The sequence below is a fragment of the Thermobia domestica genome, chromosome 7 (genome assembly GCF_964235325.1).
Source record: "Thermobia domestica chromosome 7, izTheDome1.hap1.1, whole genome shotgun sequence".
Lineage (NCBI taxonomy): Eukaryota > Metazoa > Arthropoda > Insecta > Zygentoma > Lepismatidae > Thermobia > Thermobia domestica.
The window spans coordinates 27,562,278-27,588,051 of record NC_137460.1 but is presented as its reverse complement, the minus strand read 5'-3'; the positions used below and the strand labels follow the sequence as shown (position 1 = coordinate 27,588,051).

General features: G+C 36.7%; 1 long non-coding RNA gene across 1 annotated transcript in view; it reads right to left on the bottom strand.

Annotated features, from left to right (window-relative positions):
* Window positions 1–335: 335 nt before the first annotated feature.
* The window catches only part of LOC145689937 (uncharacterized), a 175,008-nt gene continuing 149,569 nt past the window's right edge, over window positions 336–25,774 (bottom strand). Inside the window, exon 2 of the long non-coding RNA XR_014132124.1 lies at window positions 336–627. This is a non-coding gene — a long non-coding RNA (uncharacterized LOC145689937). The remainder of the gene's footprint in view (window positions 628–25,774) is intronic.

Genomic DNA, 25,774 nt, shown 5'->3' with positions numbered 1-25,774 from the left:
ATTGCTTTTATCTTCCTAACGTTTATTGTCATCCCATACGCATATCTTCGTAGCTTTGACGAGTCTTGAGAAATTCTGTGATCTTATCGGCAACACTGTTGATAAAAAAAATGAAATGAAATCTTTAAGTTTTACGTCCCACGGTTATGCCGGTTAGGCTAAAGGAGACGGTGATGATGAGTAATGAATGAGATGGTGGAATGAAGAAAGTGGGAGGAAACGGGAGAACCCCGAGAAAACCCACGCACACGGTGTTTGTCCACCACAAAGTTCACTTGGCGGGAGCTGGGATCGAATGTTGATAAAACCATTTGATTGAGAAATCATAGATGGAGTTACGATAAAATTGATAATTTATTAGTTACAAATACAGATATAATAATACAAATTAGGTTTTTGTTCTACAACACTTTCTGAACTATTTAACATTTTTCTGTAAAATGAAAGATGCCAGGCTAGTTTTTCTGTATTATTGCCAAACGATCAAATCTTACCAATCTGGTCAATGTTACTGTATTCCATTCAGATGGCGTCTTCCAAAGAAACAAAAGAAATACGAAGCATACGCTTTTCGTGGAAACTGTGGAAAGACTCCTTGATCAGGGCAGGTGTTGGCAAATCAACCATCTACAAGGAAAAAAGAAAAAGATATCACAAACATGATAATTGTACTAATAAGATTTTCTAAGTAAAAATGTTTTAACATACAACGTTCACAGCATATAAAATAGTAATTTGGCTCCATTTATGTATTCATAGTGAATCAAAATGGCTGCAATTTATATGCTACAGGTAAGAAATGTATATTTGGCGGAAAGTTTAAATTCCACAATCAAGTTTTCTTTTCTAATTTATATCTTCTTGACGATCGACAGTTAAAGTGGGTACGAAGCCATCTTATTGGTTATTCTACATCAGTTATAATTTAAAAGTCTGGACGCATACACAAAAGAAGAAGAAGAAGGAGGAGAAAGGACGATAATATAAGGGCCTGATGTTGAACTTCAGTGTTGGCATTTGTTACATTTACATTTTTACGTTGTTAAAATAAGATAACCATTTCAGGTGCTGAATACCTGCACTATTTTTTAGACCATTGATCTACATGGGGATTCAGTTTTCTGCTTTCTTTAAAAGAAGCTGGAATTGTAATAGCTTAAGTTTCACTTATCTTTTCTTCTTACTTATTCAAATGCTCTTATTTCGTGAAAATCAAATTTTGTTACGCAGGGTGAGCGGGAATTAACTCCTTATTGAAAATTACTTGTAACTTTTTTTCCCCTTACTTAACCAATTTTAATGAAACAAGAAGCATTTTGATCCTTACAATGGTGGAATTGCTAGGCATTGTTAACATTCCACATAAAAGCCACAATTTTCGTAAACTGTTCGGAATGTTTGCTACATGCTTCTGCAAATCTCCCAGCGCTACGTTGGGTGTTTCCAACAACATCCCTTGGACCTGCTCCTGTCCAATAGTAACAGTTATGCCAGTTAACACCCCCCCCCCCCAAACATGAAGCACGGCTTCATCTTACCACACGATACTACCGAAAAGATTGAACCAGTCTTCATACCAAGCAAGCATCATTTCCCCATATTCCAATCGATGATCACAGTCTTCTGGTGATAATTTCTGGCAGTAAAGTGGTTTCCGTGGACGAAAATTCAACTCTGCCTTCAGAACAGTCCAAAATGTGTGTCAGGTGAAACCACTTTCGCGAGATGCCTGTCTTTGTAATTTCTGAGGACTTAGAGTGAACATTTCCTGAAGTATTTGCACATTTTTTCCTCAGTCCTGGATGTTAAGGGGGCGACCGCGTCTCCTAATATTTGTTATAGACCCTGTATCCTTTAGCTTCGAATGAGAGTTCCTTATAGTTTATGCATTTACCAAGCGAGGCATGAGATCCATTCACACTTTGCCGCCCTCTCTGTAGGTCAACCTTACAACGAACTGTTATACTTCGTATCGGGATGCTAGCTGAGCCCACTGAGGCAAAGTTAAACATTGCGTAATGGTCTTCCACTGATACGTGCAATGACATAAATTCACACTGAGAAAACCTGCAAAATTAGGTGTGGTGATGTTATCGCAGCTTCCAATTCTACTCTGGATAGAGCTTGGATAGAGCTCAAATTCTTTTGTAATAGTTCGAATTAAAGTTCAATTGCAGGACCGATTTTTTATAAACTTAGTATTGTATCATGACAAGAAAAAACGTAGATCGCTCATTTCTTTAAATGTATGCTTCTTCAACAATAAACAATTTAACATACTACAGTAGTTTTAATGAGTAATTACAAAGCTATAATTTTATATAGTTTATGTTAGCTTGCGAACGAGTTCTTTTTCTTCTTTCTTAAAAAACGAAAAGATAAATGTGTTATTTCTGCAGTATACAGCCACTGTTTCGAAATTGTAAGAAACCCATCTGAGAGATTATGGGCAGAGAGAATGATCTTTTAAGAATCCAGCAGACCTACAAAAAACCGCTTTTGTAAGAAAAATAAACCACAAACCACATGCACTCACGTCATACTATATAGTACATAAAAAAAAATTAAAAAGTGCAACGTGTCAAGGGAAATGTTTATAATAGTGGTAGCGTGTGAAAGGCTTACTTTCCCCTCCCGCATATTCCTTGTCAACGCATCTTTCGGTTGCGGTTCCATTTATGTGGGTACCATAGTTTTCAATTGTCCTAAATGGCGGCAAAGATTCAAGTTACATTGCATGCAATCCTCAAATAGACAATAATATAGTAAATACACCATTCTCACGCTATCGTATACAACTTAGGACCTTTAAGCCAAGGACATTTTGTTGTTGAAATGGGTTTAAGGTTTCATGTTGCGTAGTAGCTGTGTGTAACAATATAATAATAACAAAGTACATTGGTCAGATTAGTTTTGTGGAATTGTGGTCACTTTATGAGTAATAAAAGCTTGTGCTAGTTGGAAATCATTACATGCCCGCATCTCAAGGTACAATGATCTGCGTTGTAACAAGGCTACCTTCAAGCTAATTCAGCTATCATATACGAGGGCAGTGGCGGATCCAGGATATGATCAAGGGAGGGGCTAAACCGTAGTTTGCCGTTTTATCCAGTGTAAAGCAGAACTGAAGCCCATTTTATCCAGTGTATATCTGAGCGTCATAGGAGGGTATTATGAAGAGTTTCAAGCATGGCACTACTATATCGCGCCGTTGATAATATAGTCGTTCATGGTCTATAGTGCCATCTATGGAAGAAATAATGCTTCATTTTCAATTGTCTAACTGGGTCAGTTCACTCAAGGCAGTGGCTGTGCGTTGAGCGTTGCATACTCTATGACAATGTTCCAGTTCACATAGTTGTTGTTGCCAGTGCCGTGCCGTGGGAAATCAGCGCCCGGGGCGAGAGTATACGAACGACTGCGTTCAAGTACATATGAGTGAGGTGGGCCTAGGACAAATCTGCCAATTACCAAATGCGCCAATCGTGAAAATGGACAAATCTGCCAATGGACAAATCCGCCAATGGACAAATCTGCCAATTGACAAATCTGCCAATTACCAAATCTGCCAATTACCAAATCTGCCAATTACCAAATGTGCCAAACGCGAAAATGACCAAATACGCCAATTGTGAAAAAGGACAAATCTGCCAATTACCAAATCTGCCAATTACCAAATGCGCCAAACGCGAAAATGACCAAATGCGCCAATTGTGAAAATGGACAAATCAGCCAATTGACAAATCTGCCAATTGACAAATCTGCCAATTACCAAATGCGCCAATCGCGAAAATGACCAAATGCGCCAATCGTGAGAATGGACAGATCTGCCAATGGACAAATCTGCCAATTGACAAATCCGCCAATTACCAAATCCGCCAATTACCAAATCTGCCAATGGACAAATCTGCCAAAGGATAAGTCACCGAACTATCATTTTATTTTAGATGTATTCTTCAATCATCATCCCACAATATTACGAAAAAGAAGAAGAATTATTTATGATAGAAAGCGGAAAAGGGTATTTTAATTTTGATGTGTTCTACTTTAATTAATTCGCAATTATGTTTCAAAATGAATGTTTACTGATGTTGGTTGTTGGAGTTTAGTATCCCATTGCTGTACATAGGTTATATGAGACGTGAAGTAACGCGTTTGAATTTTAATGCCCTCTTACTAGGAATCGAACCCGAAAAGACTAATGTTTGTTGTAATTATTCGATAGCCAACAAATAATTTTCAGAGTAAGTTTCTCTTTATGTAGTTAATACGTTTAAAGTGGATTGAATATGATCCAAGATTAGTTCATATAAAAGGAAAATTAGTATAATTGAGTTCACTTCGCATCTATTAGTAAATACACATTAGTAACTGGTGTTTTGTAACTTGTATGCTTAGTGATTTTGTAATAATTTTGTGATCCTGATTACAGATTTCTAAAGTGAAAAATATTAACTGTTAACAATCGGATTGTACCTTTTGTTACTTGATTTCCTCTTCACACTGACACACATATTTCCAAGAATGAAACGCGTAGTTCTAACAGTCTTCCAATGACGAGACATATATCATTCCATTGATAATATTGAGGTAAACAAAATGTTATACATGCGTGTAAAAACCCATGTAAACTTTTCTAGAACACGCAGTAAAATATCGTATTCGTAGATATGAACATTGATGCTCTGTTACAGCTACTTACTGATATAAAAGTGAAATTGAATTACATCGTCATTAACCATGCACACTGATCTTGGAGATTGGCCTCCCTGAATGTAGATATCTTTATTCGAATTTGTGACAAGGAAATACACATATTTCAATGCCTCCCCAAAATTATACAGAAGTCGTCGTCGCTGTCATTAAGATCTTTATTACACCAATTCTAAGACTACATTACTCAGTTAATGAGATATAGTCCACACTGTTGATTGATTTTCTTCCTTTAAAAATAACATTGTCAAACACATTATATATGTATAAATCGATAAATCACATCGAACCAAATAAAATGAGATGCTCGAATACAAGTTTAGTTTATATAAAAAAAAATATGTTGCACTAACAACTGTATCTTTCGTTGCCAATAATCAGTGACAGCTTTCATTCATTGTCCTGGCAGTAGTGAACTAGCAGTTTCCTTGTCTTTTCGTAAGGTGACACATACACTTTTTCGAACATGATAGCTAGTTGTAATCGTAGGTAACAACAATCAAGTTAATTAAAAAGTCTTGGTAATAAGTATTTTCAAATTGGTTAAAATGAATACGAACCTGTTTTCGGAACGGGTAATTTGAATAGGGACATCAAAATATAAGCCGTCACTTTAGAATCTTTTTAAAGAAAATTACAAAAGTGTTTACTTAAAATATTTACTTTATATTTTACAAGGCTATGAAAATATTTCTTCACATTCTTTCAAATATTCACAACTTTCACAATTACAAACTAGAATTTCTCACCAAGTACAAGATCGTATAAAAAATAAATACCAAAATTTATAGTTGTAAAAGAATTTTTTCTGTTATAACTTTCGATTTTAAAATTCACGGCTGTAAATCAGGTCAAAAGGACAAAAGTTAATTGTAATATGGACAAAATTCTATGCGAGGTCCAACCAAACTTGTGAAATCTCCATCCCCGTAAAGGTCGTCAGCACAATTGCAACTTCGTTTTTGTTGAAATAGTCAAGTAACAATATTTATATGGTTCAAGTCCTTTTTCTTTATTATTTCTTCTACTACTTTTAAATTTGAAAATTGAAAGAGCTTTTGTGTAAAGTGTATCTATCTCATAGTGGGCTACTTACATGATGATGCACCACAGGCACTTCGTCAGTAACTTCAAACTTGAAATACTCATAGCGGAATAAATTGAGTTGAGTTGATTTTAGTCTTTGAAGGCCAGTCGTCTTCCATTTTACCCTCTTCTTTGGTAATTCATCTCGCTACTCCTGTTTGATGCAGTTGAAACCATGGCCTCATCCTTTTGCAATGTCTATCCACAAGGAAGGAGGACAGGTTCAGCCTTTTGGAATTTCAAATTCGAAGCTTCTGTCAATTTACTCGTTCGTGTCTCTTTCTGTAATGTTGGTATATGAACGGGTAAGTTGCGAGGAAACAAAAGAGGCTAGCAAAGAAATTGAATCGTAAGATCACCATAAGATGAAAGTCGCATACTCCAGAGACTATCTGATACGTAATGTTGATCAAAATAAATTAGGAATTCTTCAGTTCCTTCTGGTACGATTTGCTGTAAGCAATCCATCCCTTCTGACCCTTGTCAGAGAGAAGGAAAACAAATCCGTCCACCATTCCATAGAAATCGGACTTTCCCATCCGTCCACCATTCCATAGAAATCGGACTTTCCCATTCTCCCTGTAAACATTCGCCAATCCCAACTGCTGCAGTATGTACTTCGTGTTCGTGTGACTTGTCTGGAACGCTTTGGCTTACGACTTCTCTCACTAGCCACGTCTGGTTGTGAATTTAATTTACACATTCCAATATTTGTTTGTTTTATCCCTACCCGCTGGTCTAGTGGCAAGCACGCAAGCCTTTGGCGTATGAGCTTCAAGGTTCGATTCCTGGTGGGAGAGCATTGAATGACCAAAGTGGTTCGGATTCCACTATAATCAGTAAATTCATGTCTTCCTTAGTCTATCCGGTAAAACCAAGGGAAGTAAAACTAAATACAACCCTTTTCTTTTTTCGCAAAAGGAAGGTTTTACAATGAAGTAAAATACTGTTCAGAAATATAATATTGAAATTTGCAAGAAGGAATCTTATTTCTGCGTAACAAATTTTAAAAATTGATTAGTCACAGGTAATTGTTTTATTGGAATGTAACGAGTTACAGTATAATTTCCCAAAGACTCTTCTCATACAATTCTGCTGTTCTCACATGTAACACTTCCCAAGTGTAACACTCCGATTTTGATAAAATTTAGCAGTTAGATACTACACATGAAATAGACGAATACATCTGCGCACAATTTCATTCACTTTCGATAACTTCTTCTTGTCTCTCGGGCCTCAAATTTCTCCAAATTTTGGGTGGGGACTTTTACCCCTTAAAACAGTTTTCCCCCGAAAAGAAGAAACATGTATTCGTTTATTTCATGTGTAATATCTACCTGCCAAATTTTATCAAAATCGCAGTGTTACACTTGAAAAATGTTACATGTCAGTACATTCATGTAGCTTGCATTTGCGGCAGAAAGTTCTTGTTTTGTGCTCCCTCTTTCTGAAGAGACTTTCTTAGGCTGTTCCTCTTCAGTATGCTGGGAAGCTTCTATTCTCTGTGATATCTTCTCAACGTTGGCGAACTGCTAACCAGACGAAATGAAGAATTTACGGTATTTCAAACTTTTTAACGTTTGTTTTTCGTTTGAAATTACGATTTGATGACACAATACCATAAGTGTTGAGTACATTTACATCAGTTATGTAAAATACTGTCATAGGCCATTTTATTCATTGTTTTGTGGTGTAACAGCGAGGCATATGATTGTTAGTGTGAACGTCTGATTTTGTTGTGCTTTAATATAGGATAACTTTGAGTTTTTTCCTCCGCTCTAGAAGTGACCACTTCAGGATAGTTGTGCATTGTGTTTTGCAATTGTAAAATAGCTGATCTTACTGGGTATATATTGTCAAAAGAGAGAGCACACCCAATAAATGAAAAGTCGTTCGTCTACAGTCATATTATATGTAAGAATAAAATTATATTGCAGTGTGTGTGAAGAATCTGCAACTTCACGAATTAGGAACAGTTCGTCATCAGGTATTCTAATAGCGCCGATGTTGTCATCAAAACATAAGACAGCCCTTGTAGGATCGCTTTTCTTCGGAGTTTTGCTTTTTGCATTAACACGTGCTTTTTGCATTAGCTATAGGTGCTACGCTTCAAACTTCTAACCCATCCTCTGGATAAGAAAACTACTCAACGTCTCATTTCAATAGCGGTACCTGAACAAGAAACTTCAGTTACATTTGCATAGAAGTCTGTTAATATCTTATCGTCTGTCGGGAATCAATTTCTTCATCGTTTATTGATTTACCAAAAATATCTCTCCTCTACCATCAATAGTGACGTGTATTGTTAGTGATCTGTTAGTGTACCACCACAAATGATCAAAACACACTAACAATAAACAAAACTTTACATACAATCAGTGGCAAAGCCAGGATTTCTATTCGGAGGGTCAGTGTCCTACTCCGGAAAACTCTTTTTTGTCAATGTGGAGACTGAAAGCGCAAATTTAGGTTTTATTCTAACAACTTTTACAAATTTTGGGGCTTGGGAGTCCAGATCCCCGGAAACACCCCCTGGATACGCAACTGCATACAGTGGAAAAATTAATACAGTTTGATAGACAAAAGCAACTATTATGCTTCCGACAAGGGACTTATATAAGTGAATGAATAAAGAAAAGCTGCTACTAAAATAAGCAAAATTGCAAATAATTAAATCAATCGAACTACATAACACATAAAGTTGCAATATGTTATATCTGACTTCATTGGGACAGTTAGAAGATTATCAGAACGTTAACTCCGCTACGAGCCACAATCTCAATCTATACTGAATCTATCCTCATATTTCTTCATTAAGGCTCGAGTTTAATGGACCTAATCGGTACCCAATGCTATAAATTTTAAAAGCTATCCTTGACTCAATGAAATGAAAAAATACTTAAATAATATAATACAAGAACACAACCAGGGAAATGTCATAGAATCTCAATACTTACTGAGCCTTAGTAATTATTAAAGAAAGTATGCATACGAGTGCAATGGACCCATCTGGTAGTCCTAGGGTTAAAAGTGTATTCTTGTGTGGATATTTAGATAGAAGAATTAACTAGTTCTTGCCAAATTTCTTTAATTACTTGCGATATGTTCCATTATTTTCAAACTAGGGTTTAAAATGTGACTAATTGCTTTTAGGGCGGCTAATAACACTGAAAGGAGTCGTTTTATAACATGTTTATTAGAACGTTTTATTTTCATTTGATATAAAAAATTACCCAGCAAATTTTAGCAGTTGAATTTTTTGACACCCTGTATTTACGATAGGAAATGAAGTTATGCAATGTGCATAAATACTTGTTGTTTTCCAGGCAGTAGTATTTGCATTAAGGTGTGTGTAATTATTATTATTTAAAACTATATAAATTTTAAAATAATACTGGCACATGAATTCACATCCATATATGAAAATCTCATTGGGGATATGGTAATGCCCTTAAGTCGTAATTAAATTGTACGTAATTACAGATGTACATGAAAATTCAGAGTTTTAGAGCTGAGACGGTTGTGAACAGAAGAGGAAGAAAAGAACACATTTCTTTCAACTTGCCTAAGGGGTTTTACAAGTGACATGACAATTGTGCAGCAAGAATAGCAGGATCTTTCAAGTGAAAAATCCTTGTTCTTTAGGCGTCAAAAGAGAGGGGTAAGGAGAGAAGTACGAAATTACATTTATACATATAAACTAGTTCTCACTTTGGTCAACCCTAGCACACTGATAAGCATCAAATACTTTCTGGGCGCTAAGTATAATATTATATGCGGGCGCTAAGTATACTCCACGGTGAAGAGTATACTTTTCTATTGAGCGCAAACACACGCAAAAACATCAATTCTGTGGTTGTTCCATCTGAAATGTTTTGGAAGTTGACAATTTCTCGTTTAACATTTTACTCTTCTCTCTTTCTTGCACTTCGTTTTTCCTTTCTAGACCACAATTTACATTACTTCAAGCTTGATTTGTCAGAATCTCACACAATAAACCGAATTTACAAAGCACTTCCACATCAACATACATTAGCACAATAAAGCTAGGCAAATACTAACGTGTTTTCCCGTGCGTATTTTACGTCCGTAAATTTCCGACCGAAATGTCTATCCGCATTTTGGCCCTTACACCTAGCGTAAAAATACGTGCGTAAAGAAAAGAAGAAAAAGTAGCGGTCGCTTTCCAGTTTCCTCTTTCTATTTGTTTGAACGGGTGGTTATTTTCCAACGTACTCAAGTTGTTTGAACAGGATAGATCGATCTAAAGACATGCTTTTAAATACAGGTGCTGTAAACATTATACTATTAAGAAAACGAAAACACATAAGGAATAGTACATAGAAAGATGTTAATTAAGAGCTAACAATTAAAATAACTTAACTGGCGGTTTTCATTTGATAATCAGACAAAAGTGTCTAGGATAAGCGCAGATTATAATTACACATGACACTGGATTTCAGACAGGTCTAGTGCCTAGGTGATGTCTGCCACGCAGGAAGTCCCGGGTTCGATTCCCAGTGGGAGAAATTTTAAGTTTAATCGCATTGTGGTGGTTCGGATCCCATCTCAAACTGTAGGTCCAAGTTATATATAGTCTCGGTGCTGGAAAGAAACGCTAAACACTAATAATTAACTAATTCGATAGATGCTTCAAGGATCAAAGATTTTTAGAGGATTTTAGATTGGCGTTCAGTACCCATAGAATTTTTCGCTGGAATTTATTTCGAAATTTATCTACTCTGATGCCGATCGATGCAGGGGAGAACATGATTGTCACCTTAATTGAACTTCACCAATGAATATCACTATTTAATTGCACGAATCACTCTTAAAACGGTAGTTACAATCAATCCAAACCCACTTTCCCTCTACTGTTTGTATCAGGCGCATACGCAGCAATTTCTTTCTAGAGCGGGGATCCAATTTCAATTTGAGGATAAAGAATTTTAAAATTTGTAAAATCGCCCCTAAAATTAGACTAAATTTACAGAAAACAATTTTTTGTTGGGGAAGAGGGGAGTCCGGACCACCAGAACTTATCGCTTGTGTATGTCTCTGGTTTGTATTTTATTGGTTAAACTAGCTGAAATGCCCGTCCTTCGAACGGGGAGATCAAGTTTATAAAAATATTTGAACTCCCAACTACCCTAACAATATACATTTCAATAATTGATTACACGGTTCATTCCGACTATACATGTCATCCCCCATGTGACCCCGAAGGGTTGATAGGGGTTTCTTAGCCATATTTGGACGGAATTGCCATCGGAAGTCACCATTCATCTCCACAACCCCGAAAACCATGGATTCGTAACAAATATCGCTAATTTTCGAGTATTTGTACGTCATTCCCCCTGTGACCCCCTTAGGGATGGTAAGGGTATCTGACCTCCACTGGGACTGAAACGCTATCGGGCCTGTCATCATTCATCTCCGTGACCCCAAAAACTAAGGATTCGACACTAATACCAGTCATTTTCGATTATTTGCATAAGTCATCCCCCTGTGACCCTCTTGTGAATGATAGGGTATCTCACCCCTACAACATTTTTTCCTGGTTATAAGTAATATGTGTACCAAGTTTCGTTAAAATTGCTCCGGGCGTTCCAGAGTTATGCTAGACAATATATAGATACATACAGACACCTACATACATTATTTTTTACATATCATCCTCCTGTGACCCTCCTAGGGATGAAAGGGGTATCTTTCGCCCATAGTGTTTGTTTCGAAGTAATACGTGTACCAAGTTTGGTTGAAATTGCTCCAGACGTTCGAGAGTTATGCTCGAACATACATACATGCACTAATACATACATACATACATACATCCTATTATATATATATATATATATATATATATATATATATATATATAACGTCTTAACAAGTTTGATGTTTTTAATCTATGTACAGTACAATCTCGTTTATCCGGTCCTCGTTCACCCGGATCTCCGGATAATCCAAACCAGATTTGAAGAAACTTTTTAAAATTTAATGTCCCCATAGATAATAATTTTTAACTATGATAGCAAGAACGTAACCATAAATACGACAAACGTTTCCTTTTTTGTTTTGATTAAATGTACAGTTCGTGTATAGATTTCACAGTAAATTATGGTAATACTGTACATAAAATGCTTCTTATCGAGTTCTAGAAAGCTTTACTCACAAGACGTTGAAGTGAATTGACTCAGGATTTGTTTTGCTTATTATCCATATTATCAGGATTATTCGGATTTTCGATTTTCCAGATTGTCTTTGGTCTCAGATAGTCTCTATAAACGTGGATGTACTGTATTGTATATATATATATATATATATATATATATATATATATATATATATATATATATATATAAAGACGTATGTATAAAGGTATGTAGGCCTTATGTGTATGTGTGTATATGTTCTAGCATAACTCTGGAACGCCTTGAGCAATTTCAATCCAACTTGGTACACGTATTACTTCGAAACAAACACTATGGGCGAAAGATACCCCTTTCATCCCTAGGAGGGTCACAGAAGGATGATGTGTAAAAAATAGTGTATGTATGTATCTATATATTGTCTAGCATAACTCTGGAACGCCCGGAGCAATTTTAACGATACTTCATACACATATTATTTATAACCAGGAAAAAATGTTGTAGGGGTGAGATACACCTATCGGTGTCCCGACAAAACGTACCAGCGACAAAACGTACCACTTTTGACGACCTGTCATAAGTGACAACCTATCATGGATTAATTAAAGCATTTCTGATATTTATTCCACGACAAAACGTACCACTTATATAATTACAACCTGTCATGGACTAATTAAAACATTTCGGATATTTAATCCGCGACAAAACATACTACTTCATGTTAAGAAACTACTTCCTCATGAGCAGGTGAAAAAACGGCAGTATAAGGTTGAGAAGAACAGACAGGTAATGTATTGAGTTGTCAAAGTGCAGAAACTCATTGGTAAAAGGGGGATCATTTACAGAGGAAATGTAGCAGCCTATAAACTGAAAGAGACAGCTATAGATCATGGAAACTTTTTGGATATTATTCCTTTCTTAAGCAAATTTGATCTTCCGCTTAAAAGTAATTTAGATAAGGTCACCGAGAAGAGTCATATACGAGGAAGTAAGCAGGATAGTGGTCGCATAACTTTTACTAAACACGGTGAATTATGTTTTGAATGCTATCAGCATACTTATCAGAGAAGATATTTCGAAAGAAGTCTCTCAAGCTTCAATATTTTCTGTTCTATTAGACACTACTCAAGATATAGTAGTTTCAGGCCAGTGCTCTGTTGTTTTACGGTATGTTGTTAAAATGGTTGTTAAACAAAGTATTGTTATCATTGTAAAATGCATAACTACCACAGGCCAGTGTCTTTGCGGTTTACTGCTGGAAATTCTGCAGAAGTTGAACCTTGATATTAAGAAGTGTATTTGAAATTCAACCGATGGCTCAAGTAACATGCAAGGACAATATTCGGATTTTTTAAATTCACCTATGATCAGTTACACGTGTGATTCAGTTGATTTTGAGTTTAACGGCCCTTTTAGCAGCGAGGCTATATGAGAAAGGACATACTGATTTACGGAAAATCCGAAGCACATGAGCTCCCGCCGGAAATCGAACCCAGGTCTCCCACGAAAAGGCGCATACGCTAACTGCTTGACTACTAAGAAACTCAGTTACACGTGTGGCGTTACGCTTATATACTCAATCATGGCATATGTGATCTGACAAAAAATTGCATTGATTCTGTGTCATTGTTCTGCTGAATGACTGTGCGATATTTATACATGAGTCTTATCAGTGAATGTAAATTTGGAAGGTCAAATGTTAACAAAGGCGTCTTACATTTATTGCGGAAACAAGATGGTAGAAAACACACTGTTTTTCAGAAAAAGTTTGGTCATTTTCCTAATCCAAAAAGTGCTTTGTATATAGAGTTGGCCATAACAATTAAGAAAATTGCTTCTACAGAAAATATCAAACCAAAAGCTTGGTGTAAAGCGAAAGGATATATAAAAGATCTTCTCAAGTTCAAAACAATTCGGACAGCAGAAATGTTCCTTAAGATATTTCAAGTGACGACCTCTCTGTCAAACTATCTCCAAATAGAGCGTGCTGCTAGTGTAGTCCTATCGGATGGTGCAGACTACTCTGTTCCAACTGAAAGAGTAGAGAGATGATTTTGAATCCGTTAAGAATGCAGCATTAAGCTTTGCAGAATGGGCCAATAATAAATTTGAAGACTTAGAATGTGATTTCTTTTTTCTATTGACCTATCGACAATTCGCCTTCAGAGATGGACAAAGATTTTTCCTGTGAATATGAAGATGAAGCTGCTTCTATCCAATGACCAGGTACTGCATCGAAGCATTCAACACAATATTGGACATGGTAGTTTTGAGTATTTCTTCAAGATTCAAGAAGCAATATACTTTATGGATTATTTGGACCCTAGCCACTTCAACCAAGTAACAGAACTTCCAGACGTGCCTTTCGATAAACTTACATATTTTCTGAAAAACTTCAGTTAAGAGGTTTCCAAGGATACTATAAATGTATTCTCTTGGGTTTTTGAAGGACGTGGATATCCTTGAAAGGCAGTCTTGATGACGAGCACAACCGAGGTAAAATGAATGTGCTGATGGTGCAAGTGACTCAGAATTAGGAGAAAATACACTTGTTTACAAGGAAAGCGAATGCAAAACGTGTTGCAAAATTGTCTAATATGCTGCCTTTTTAATTTTGCAGAATTGTAATTTGTGCAGTAATACTTATCCAGGTTTCCAGCATACAAATTTTTATTGACTTTGCCCGTAACTCAGGTAACATGTGAAAGAAATTTTTGAAAATTCAAATTAACTGAAATACATTAAAAATAGGCTAACGAGTACCATGTCTCAGGAACATTTGAAAACATTTATGTTGATGTCTATTGAAAAAGATTTATTAAAAAGTATTTCGAATGCAAAAGTGATAGACACAGTAGCATCAAAAACTAGTACACTAAAACCTCTGCTAATTTTGTAATATAGTATAGGTTCTCCTTGAACTTCATATAATATTTTTGAACAATTCAGAATAATATACTGATGAAAGAATATCAGGTTTTAATTGTCAATTGTTAATACTATTGACTTACTGTAGAAAGAAAACTGTGCAATTGATTTGTGACATTGAGATGCTGGTGGCCCTTATGGAAGAAAGCGCCCGCACCCCTCTAATAATGCCTATCCGTCTCTGGTCCAAAGTCTGGATAAAGTGTGATGGAAATCAGCAAATATTCAAATATTACATATGCAAGATTCTTGCTGGTCTTGGTCTGGCAAGAATCTTGCAGGTATGGTCTTGGTGTTGCGAGAATCTTGCAGGCATGGTCTTAGTCTTAGCCTTAGTCTTAATCTTGGTTTTGCATCGGTACTTTTCTCAGCACCAATCTGTTCAACTTTTAACCTTATTTTGGCCGATATATATATACTTATATACCGTCCTATCAAGTGGTACGTTTTGTCGCCTGACATTATTTGATTTGATGGTTGATTGGAAGACTCTTCGCAAGTAGCCCTCCAGGCAAGTGGTACGTTTTGTCGCTTGTCATTATTTAAAGTGTTTTTAGAAAACCCTTCACAAGGAGCCCTCAGGGTAAGTGGTACGTTTTGTCGGTGGTACGTTTTGTCGCTAGTACGTTTTGTCGCGTATTCCACACCTATCATCCCCAAGAGAGCCACAGAGGGATGACATATGCAAATAATCGAAAATGACTGATATTAGTGAGGAGAAGTTAAAAATAAAAAGTCACGGTGAGTATAACATGAACAAAGAATAGATTCAGTCGAGATAAACCGGGTAATCAAACGTTGAAATGAGCATTGTATGGGAAGTTGGGGGATTTAAATATTTTCACAATCTTCGTCATCCTGTGCGAATGACTAGCATTTTAGCTAGTATAAAACGGTAGGCAATGGCTCCGAATTTTACTCTAAGGAATAACAGCGATAAGGACTCTGAGGAGTTTCAATTATAGACAGATTTCCATTTTATTCAAGTTCCGGTTTCTACAAGTACCACTGGATATACACTTCCTCTTCTGAATGGCTTGTGGTAGGCGCATACACTTGAATCACTTGTAGTGTATATCTCTGGGAGAGTTTGAGTACAAGCCTTGCTACTCGACTAGATATACTATCTACCTCAAGGACCTTGTTTTTCAATTTTTCGTTGATAAGAAATCCCACTCCGCCGATCTTGCCACATTCTGATCCTCTGTATTAGAATAAGTGTCCATTCTTCAATTCGCTTAATTCTTCTCCCTTTCTTCTTACTTCGCTCAATCCGACGATCTCCCAGTTGATTTTCTGTAGCTCTTCTTCCAGCTCCTGGAATCTTGTTTCTGAAGCCAGGGATCTTGAATTGTATGTAGCCATTGTCAGTTTTAAATGGTAACCTAGTCCGTAACTCCGGGGATTCTTAGCACCCTCTGCCTGCATGTGATTCTGAACGTTGCCTTGCCCAGACATACTTCTGCTTCCAGAGAATGAGGGTCTTGGCTTACTGTGTCCTATGATGATTGTTTAAAGAAGTTGGAGGTATTTGGCAAAAATCACCGTGCCGGTCAGGCATGTTGGTGATAGCCTTCCCTGTTCGCCTTCCTATCATTACGGAAACCTGTAAGTTTCACCGTAGACAGGAAGTTACCAGTCTGCACCACTAGGAGGTACGGGTAGGACATAAGTGGCTAACCCGGGCGGTTCCATACATCGTCGACTAATTCTCAGCGTGCGGGTCTTCTTCCGGTTTACTACTAGACACCATTTCGCACATTATATATATATATATATATATATATATATATATATATATATATATATATATATAGAGAGAGAGAGAGAGAGAGAGAGAGAGAGAGAGAGAGAGAGAGGGTACGTCATTTATAATGTCCAACCTTGATAACAGAAAAACGAGAAGAGGGAGGGAAGAGAAACCTTGCATGAAGAAACTGTAGGAAGGGTGACACCTAGCCAGGTATTGGTTAATATCATCGGATGAAAAGTGTTGCCAACACTCAACACATAGTTGTATTTTTTTTAAATAGCACTACGTTAAGTTATTACAAATTTTAAGTCTACATACAAATCGAAAACAAACAATACCACTTTTATTGTTCAGTGTTTCAAACTAAGGATACTATAGTATCACAAAAATCCAGAAACTTCCCAATTTGGGAGGCCTCTACAACAGTAAGGACGCAAGTGAGACGGATGGTGCATCGCACATCGAAAGCAAATTAGTATCGAATACTATGGTCAGCATATGATGTATTTCTATCAAACAGAAGAAAAAAGCTACAAGGAATTCAAAACTTGACTTCTTGCAAAGGGCTTTGTTTCGAAAAAGAGCTGAGATAAGTATCACATCAATTACGTAGATTATTTTCAAAAGATGTAATAATCATAATGCCGTTTACAGCAATTTGGGTGGCATGTTGTTTGCAACGGTGTTGTTTGCCACGACTCGATTTTCGAGTTGTTTGCCACGAAGTATTTGCATTCCGATCTTATCATATCTTATTATCGTGAAAATTTACACACATCTAGAGTAAGAGGAAGTTTTGCCAGGCACCTCTGTTTTTGATCCTCTGGAAAAAGTGGTAAATGTTCTCGCCTTTGGGACGAGAGAGGTCTCATTAGAGTCGCTGTTGAAAGAGACTCAAAACAAACATCAAACAAGAGACATTAAACAAAACAAGAGACATTAAACTCAAAACAAATGAACACAGAACATCATTAATATCACAATAACTTAATAAATTGATATAATTGCATTTTCTCTTCTAACGGAGTTTTAATATTATCTCCTGTTGTATAATTTTCTGTTTTCAATTTCAATTACGCCCTACCACTGGCGCAAATCCCAGGGGGGACGAGGAGGACATGTCCCCTCCAATCTTCGAACTGAGGGGGACTGTCCCCCCAATAATCTGACAAAAAGTTATTTTTGGGAAAGTGTGATGATTTGTGTCCGACTTCCACAAAGGAATGTAAGATGAAATTGATTTCTCTTGGCTTTTCCATTTTTTAAAAAAGAATCGCATTCTGTAGTATTTCAAACTGAACTTCGTGCTGTAGTGCGTTTAATAGTCTCATCAATATGTATTAATTCCACTTCCGCTACTTGGGCACAAATTGTAATAAATGCCAGAGGAGGATATGCCTCTCTCCTCATGCTGGAAAGTTGTCTCAGCTGTAGGCACGGGCACAAATTCCGGGAAAATGGGGAGAAATGTCCCCCCCAACATAGGAACTAGAGACTCTTCTAATAATCCGATTTGAAAAGTGCTTTTTGCAGATAAGTGTGATGATTTGTGTCCGACTGCCACAAAGGAAAGTGAAATGAAGTTTGTTTCTCTTGGCTTTTCCATTTTTAATGAAAATGAAGGCGTGCAACTGTGTGTGACGTAACCTGATATGAAATCTTATCTCCTCCTCTCCCCTAGGCCCTAGCACGAGAAGAGTATAGACTCTCCAATGTCAGTAGAACCCATCTTTTCAGTAAATGTGTATTTAATCTATTTGTAGTATCAGCCTAGGCATCTACTCATGCTTCGTAAGCTAACTACCTCTGTAGCCTATGCAACCCGGAGGTTCAATGCTGCGTTCACAAAAGCTCTCCACTGACTTCTATCCTGGATCCAGTTTCTACTTTGTATTCCTATTTTTACGAGAGCCATCTTAATATTGTCTTCCCATCTGCGCCTAGGTCTTCCTAATAGTCGTTTTCCGATTTGTCTTACCGCTAACACTTTGAAAGCGTTCCTACTTTCTTCCATCCTGGCTATATGTCCTGCCCACCTAACCCTCTTAGACTTGATGACCCTAACTATGTTTAATAAGCCGTATAATTTACGTAGTTCCTCGTTATGAAGTTTCTCATTCCCATTCCTCTTGGGTCCGAATATTCGTCTGAGCATTTTGTTCTCAGATACTTTCAGTTTATGTTCTTCCCTCAGAGTAAGTGACCATTCGCGACGACAAGAGATTTTGAACTGAATAATAACACGAATTTCCTGTTTTTAGTCGACATTTAATTTCTTCGTGAATAGATTTTTGTCTGTTAATATTGATCCTAGATATTTTAAAATATCCACTCTATCAAAAGTATTATTTAATATTTTAACGCATTCATAATTTCCCGTATTACGGTCCCGACGCACTTCCATGTATTTAGTTTTCTCTGCATTTACTTCTAAACCCTTGTCCCTGCAAGCGTTTAATAACACCTCTGCATTTCTTTCTATTGTTCTCCTATCATCTATTAAATTTACATCATCAGCGTACGCATAACCTGGTGAACACCGTTCAGCTCTAGGCCCTGGTTGCTATCTTTGATTTTCCTTGTAGCGTATTCCAGGACAAAGTTGAATAATAATGGCGACAACGCATCTCCTTGTTTCAGGCCATTCTCGACGTCAAAGCTCGTGGCCAAAAATTTTCCTATCCGGACTTTATTTTGGGATTTATTTAAACATGCTTTAATTGATCTAATTAGCTTTTCCGGCATTCCAAATTCTGTAAGAACGTTGTACAATGTTTCTCTCCTAACCTAGTCGTACGCCTTTCTAAAATCAATAAATAGTTGATGTACCGGGCTACTGTATTCCCACTTCTTTTCGAGCATTTGGCGAATGGTAAATATTTGGTCGATAGTTGATCGATTTCTTCTAAATCCACACTGATAATCTCCAATAATTTCATCTGCGTATGGAGTCAATCTTGCTAATAGAATGTTCAAAAGGATTTTATAGGATGTTGACAGAAGAGAGATGCCTCAATAATTATTACAGTCAGTTTTGTCGCCTTTCTTGTGGATTGAAACAATGATTGATTCTTTCCACTCTTGTGGCAATTCTTCCTTGTTGTAGATAAGGAGAATGAGTTTGTGTATCTTGTTCCACAATTTTTCGCCTCCAGCTAAAATTAACTCAGCCGGAATTTCGTTTACACCCGGAGATTTGTGTTTCTTTAATTTCTTTATAGCGATTTCTACTTCTATTCGGTTGGGTTCTGGAATATACGGTTCTGCGGTGAGTATCTCCCTTTCTCCACGCACATTTGTTTTTGACTGGGTGTTAAGCAAATCGTCAAAGAAATCTTTCCATCTATTTAAAATGCTATCTGTATCAGTGAAAACTGTTCCATCAGCTTTCCTTAATGTATAAGCACGAGGTTGATAGCCTTCCTTAAATCCGTTGATCTCTTTATACATGTCTCGAATGTTTTTATTTTTACTATTATTTTCAAGTTCTTAAATTTTAGCTTTCAAAAAATCGCGTTTCTTTGTTTGGAAGTTTCCCGCCTGATATCGACGAAATTTTGTGTAGTTATTTCATTCGGATTTTTTAGCCAACATAATTTTGCCTGTTTTCTCTTCTCTGCTAGATCGAACCATGGTTTGTTCCTACGTATTTCCGTGTACCAATTTTACTTTTGAGAGAGGATGCTTCGTAAGCAAAGAAAAGAATTCAATTGCTGGAATATTTTTCTCCATAATCTTAAGGTTACATCTGTTAACTAAAGAGTATATGACATGCGTCAGATTTCTGTAACGATACATGTAGTGTTATTGAGATTATCATCATTTTGCTCAAACAGTATTGTTGCGTCATACATAATTGGTATTCTTTCTTCATAGTTTTGGGGAAGTCATTTATATTATTATATTATTATAAAACAATTTTAACGTTGATCTTTGTGGATGCCTAATTAGAAATATACCAATTATAAATATGCGTGTATTCAGATTTAAGAATGTGTTCACGGCAGTGGTTTGTAATACTGATATGTACAACTTCACCTACATCGCCTAATATATAATATACTCCACAACAGTTGATCAGATTCATCTACCGTAATATGAGTTTCATCTCCCTTCTCTAGAATAAGGCGTACTTAGTGTTTTGTTTCGAGGGGCTATGCCCAACACAAGGAAGGAAGTCGGAGTGCAATTGCCCATCTGAGTTTGAGAATTAAATATATTTTAATTTATGCATAAATTGAAGTTATAGTGGCAAGAATTGCAGACCGATAAATCCTATATATGATATGATACAAAAACTTATGAGTGAATCTAACCCTTTATTCTATTCATACAAGAAAAAGGAAGCATCCTCTTGGCCTTCCTAAATTCCTTGACTAATTATTCCCCCGGTTTGATTTTCTTTAATTCAAATATTCCCTTCTTTTAAAAATAACTAAACGATATATTTTTTCCTTTATTATAATAACTAAAGTCCTGTCATGTTGATATCCGCGCATGTTGGTGTGGAACACCAGTTTCGCTTATCAACTCCTCTTAGTTTTGGTGTTACTGATGACGGCCGACGTGAATCACAACTGACAACGGTCGATAAAGTATGATAGGCGAAATGAAAGAAAATAACGTCCAGAAAAAGAAACAGAAAAGTAGAAAGGACGAAAGAAAGAACAAAAGAACGCAGTTCTTACATGGAATGAAATTTGACAAATACAGTATTATTTCTGAACAAAGAGCATAAGAAAATGGAAAGTCAATTGCATTCCTAGAAATGGTAAGAAGGATTATTGTTGTACGTGGAATGCGAAAAACTAACAAATTTATTTCGGGGAGGGGGGGACTTGAGCCCGATAGCCTCCTAAATACGCCACTGAAGACAATTCTGCTCCTCTGATTCTTCACAGCATTGTTTTTCAACTTCATAAATATTTTGAACATCGCTTATATATATATATATATATATATATATGAGAACGGTCTTACTCGTCCCAACCAATGTTGAAGACAGATTTGCGCCGATGCGTCCTACCCTTATGCCGTGTAAGCTAAAGGATATGGTAATGATAAGAATGAATGAAAAATAGTGTAATGAAGAAAATGGGAGGAAGAAGAACCCCGAGAAACCTCAGACACACTGTGTTTGTCCACCACAGAATCCACTTCGCGCGAGGAAATTCAGAAGTTCAGGAAACACAAATATAACATCAATTTATAATTTTTATTGTGAAGATCCGAGAAAGTAGCTGCACAGAGACTGACTTATATACTTGTTTCTCTTTGACATAATTACAACTGAAGTCATCAGAGTAGATTGTAATTAATTTCTTAGTTGTGACACTGTCATCCAAAGTGTTTACTCTGAGAATTGCTTGAAAAGTCAAGTAAATATATCTCATTTCTGTACACCGAGAATCCACCTGAGATACGATCTTGTGTACGATTACATCAAAAAGCCAATATTTTAAATTGTTCTTCTCTGATTTCTTCTCGGAGTGGTTCAGTATCAAATGCGGGATTCAATTTCTTATATTGATATGATCTAGATTTTATCTTCAAACGTCCGGAAGAATTAATGGTTGTAACTTAGAGAAATGTAACCTACCCGTTTCTTCTGCCATAGGTTTTATAGTCTTAAATCGTACACAGGGCTCCCTTGTGGCTATGTGGATAGCGTACGCGCCTTTGGTATGGGAGACCCGAGTTCGATTACCGGCGGAAACTCATGTGTATCGGAAACTATGTTAAGTTGTAGGCCCAAGGCTCATAGTCTTCTGCTGAATGGGATGCTTAACTCAAATCCACTCCAATTCGTGTACATTCCATCTTGTTTCAGAAATGCTATGGAGGGATTGCCGACCCTTGTATTTTAATAATCTCTGTGGGACAAATTTGATTTTCAGTCTTAGCGTCCCGTTCATCATCGAGGCTATATGAGACGTGGACCTACAATTTAACGTGGAATCCGAACCAAATAAGCTCCCGCCAAGAATCGAACCTGGGTCCCTACGCTAACCGCTCATCCACTAGGGAGCTCTTTGTGTAGACTTGAAAATACCCCAGTAACTATACATAAGTCACTAAATTTTTGTATTACCAATAGACTAAATTTTTCTCCTTTCACCAAAGGTGTTTAAAAGATCGCTAAATCCAGATTTTTAAATCTAATTTTAACTTGATCTCTAGAAAGGTTATGAAATATATACATATATATATCTCGCGTATCGCGCTCCCTCTAGAAGGTTTGAGTCCCCATTTATCGGGATTCCTATACCCCCTTATTGTTAGTCCCGATGATATGCCTAGATTTAACGTTGGCTTTGGCTACACAGTCGAACACAAACAAATTGTAGGCAATATCAATTTTGAAAATGCACTTGGAGAGTTTCTAAGCAAACAAATTATTATATTGAGTGCTTGAACTCACCTTGAATAAATTTAACTGTGGCGTGAACAGCTGATAGCGTAGTAACCCAATAATGTGCTTGGGACAATTCGTATTGTATGCATTCTGTTTATAATATAATAGATTTGATCATTATAATATGCTCATCTGGCAACCCTTAGCTTATAAGTCGATTTTGTATAAGTCTTCACGATTGTGGTATAAGATAAGCTAGTGAGAACAATACCGTGGCAAACAACACCAAATGGAGTCATGGCAAACAACACGTAATAGCAATTTGATATTGTACATGGTTTAGGAGATGTGATAATGAATGTTAATGTTGGCAATACTGCTAAAAGTCGTGAAATTAGGAGAATATGTAGTAATCACGACTCCCAAAAACTGTTGATCATGTGTCAAAAGTACGAAAACAAACAACGATCGTTTTAAAAATTTCTCGCAACTACGTCATTTTAAGAAGTATTGCCAACTGTAACAAGTATAGTGTAATGTCCAAGAGGTCGGGCATCCGAAAAATATAACCTCAGTGCAGAAAGGGGGCAATCACTCCAGCAAATAACAAGAACATTCATTTTTAACAGTTAGGATCAAAATTAACATATAAAAACAAACAAATTATCTCATTGCGTTAGAGCATGTACGATTTATTGAACTTTTACATCATGTCTCTCCGGTCTTCATAAAATAACCAACTTTTTTTTTTTTAACATATACTGAGTAAACGTTAATGTTTAGGTTACCTCGTTCAAATCCTCAAATATCTGGGCGATGATTTGATTAATTTCTATTAATTACTTTTAGTTTGTTGCTTGATATTCATAAATACTTCATTTCTGTATGCTTTTTACTAGACTATCCAGTTATTTGATGATAATACAAACAGAGTTCGGTGTTTTCCGTTTGGCAGATTTGGTAATTGGCAGATTTGGTCATTGGCAGATTTGGTAATTGGCAGATTTGGTCATTGGCAGATTTGGTAATTGGCAGATTTGTCAATTGGCTGATTTGTCCATTTTCACGATTGGCGCATATGGTCATTTTCACGTTTGGCACATTTGGTAATTGGCAGATTTGGTAATTGGCGGATTTGTCAATTGGCAGATTTGTCCATTCTCGTCATTGGCGCATTTAGTCATTTTCGCGTTTGGCAGATTTGGTATTGGCAGATTTGGTAATTGGCAGATTTGGTAATTGGCAGATTTGGTAATTGGCAGATTTGGTAATTGGCGGATTTGTCCATTGGCTGATTTGTCCATTTTCACAATTGGCGCATTTGGTCATTTTCGCGTTTGGCGCATTTGGTAATTGGCAGATTTGGTAATTGGCGGATTTGTCATTTGGCGGATTTGTCCGGGTCCCAGTGAGGTCGACAGACCAGCCGCGAAGCGCCACCATGGTTGGCGCGAAACAAGAAAATTTTCAAAAATAAACCCTACTTGTCCTTGATATTACTTTTTCCCCTTCATTTTATATATGTGCACATGCATTTTCCTAACATGAGTAACATAATAGGACCACTTCCTAAAGTATAAATCTGATTCTGGTCAAATTAAGTATTGGATTGAAAATACTTCTATTGATCTAAAATAATCTAAGTAATTTTCTCTCTATCTTTTTCTTTCCTTCTTTTGTTTTTTCTCCTGAATTTTGGGCCCCCTTCTTCGGCGGCCCGGACCGTCGCAGTGTCACACGGCGCGGCACTGGTTGTTGGCCAGACTGCCGTGAAATATTGTGGTTTCCAGGAAATTCAGCATTCACCTACCCTCCAACTTTAACATACAAGAAGTCTCAAAATGGTGTTACGAAGTCGAGACCCAGAGTAGGCTAAATCAAAGTACGTATAAAGAAAAGAAACGCAGTCTTGGGCTAAACGAAAAGGGGCAAATTGTGTGGTGGGAAAAACGTTGGTGTGTGAAAACCCACGGACGCAATGTTGTCCATCACAAACTAAGTTGACTGGAGATCGAACCAGAGGTAGGCGATGTACCACTGAGCCATCGTGACCCCCCTCCCCCCCCAAAACAGTGCTTAAGACCTAAGACTTGAGTGTACTATCGTTGGCCACGAGACTCATGAATCTTCTCGTCTTTTCTCGAAAACGATATAAGAATCGTTGTTTCTCGTCTCGCTTCGAATTTGGAGGTTTAATTCTCGTCTCATTTTTGAGACGAGACGAGATGGGTAACCCTCTACCCAAGCAAGTGTACCGTCTATCTTAGACGTGTCCATCTATTAAGAAGTGTGGATAGTGGTTCCCTATAGCCGGTGGTGTATACTGGTTTCATGATTGGGGCTACCACTAACATTTATAACATGTGTACATTATTATTATTATTATTATTATTATTATTATTATTATTATTATTATTATTATTATTATTATTATTATTATTATTATTATTATTGGAGTTTAGTTTACACGTTATTATACAATCTTCAAAATAAGAAAAAAAAACTTAATACCACACTTTCCTTTTATCAAGTAGATAATATCATTTTTTTTCACTAGCAAAAGTTATATTATCTTATTAGTATTGCGGAACAACGATCGTACATTTCTACCTTCATTTGTTGCAAGAAATATTCCTACATTTCGCACTGGATACATAGTGATGCTACTCACCAGAGTAAATGGAAGTTGTCCGAGTAATAAAGAACACTGAAATAGGCGATTAGGAACGAAGGAGCCTCCGTCTGTAAGAGGCTTCGCAACGAAACGCAAATAATAAAACAAGTATT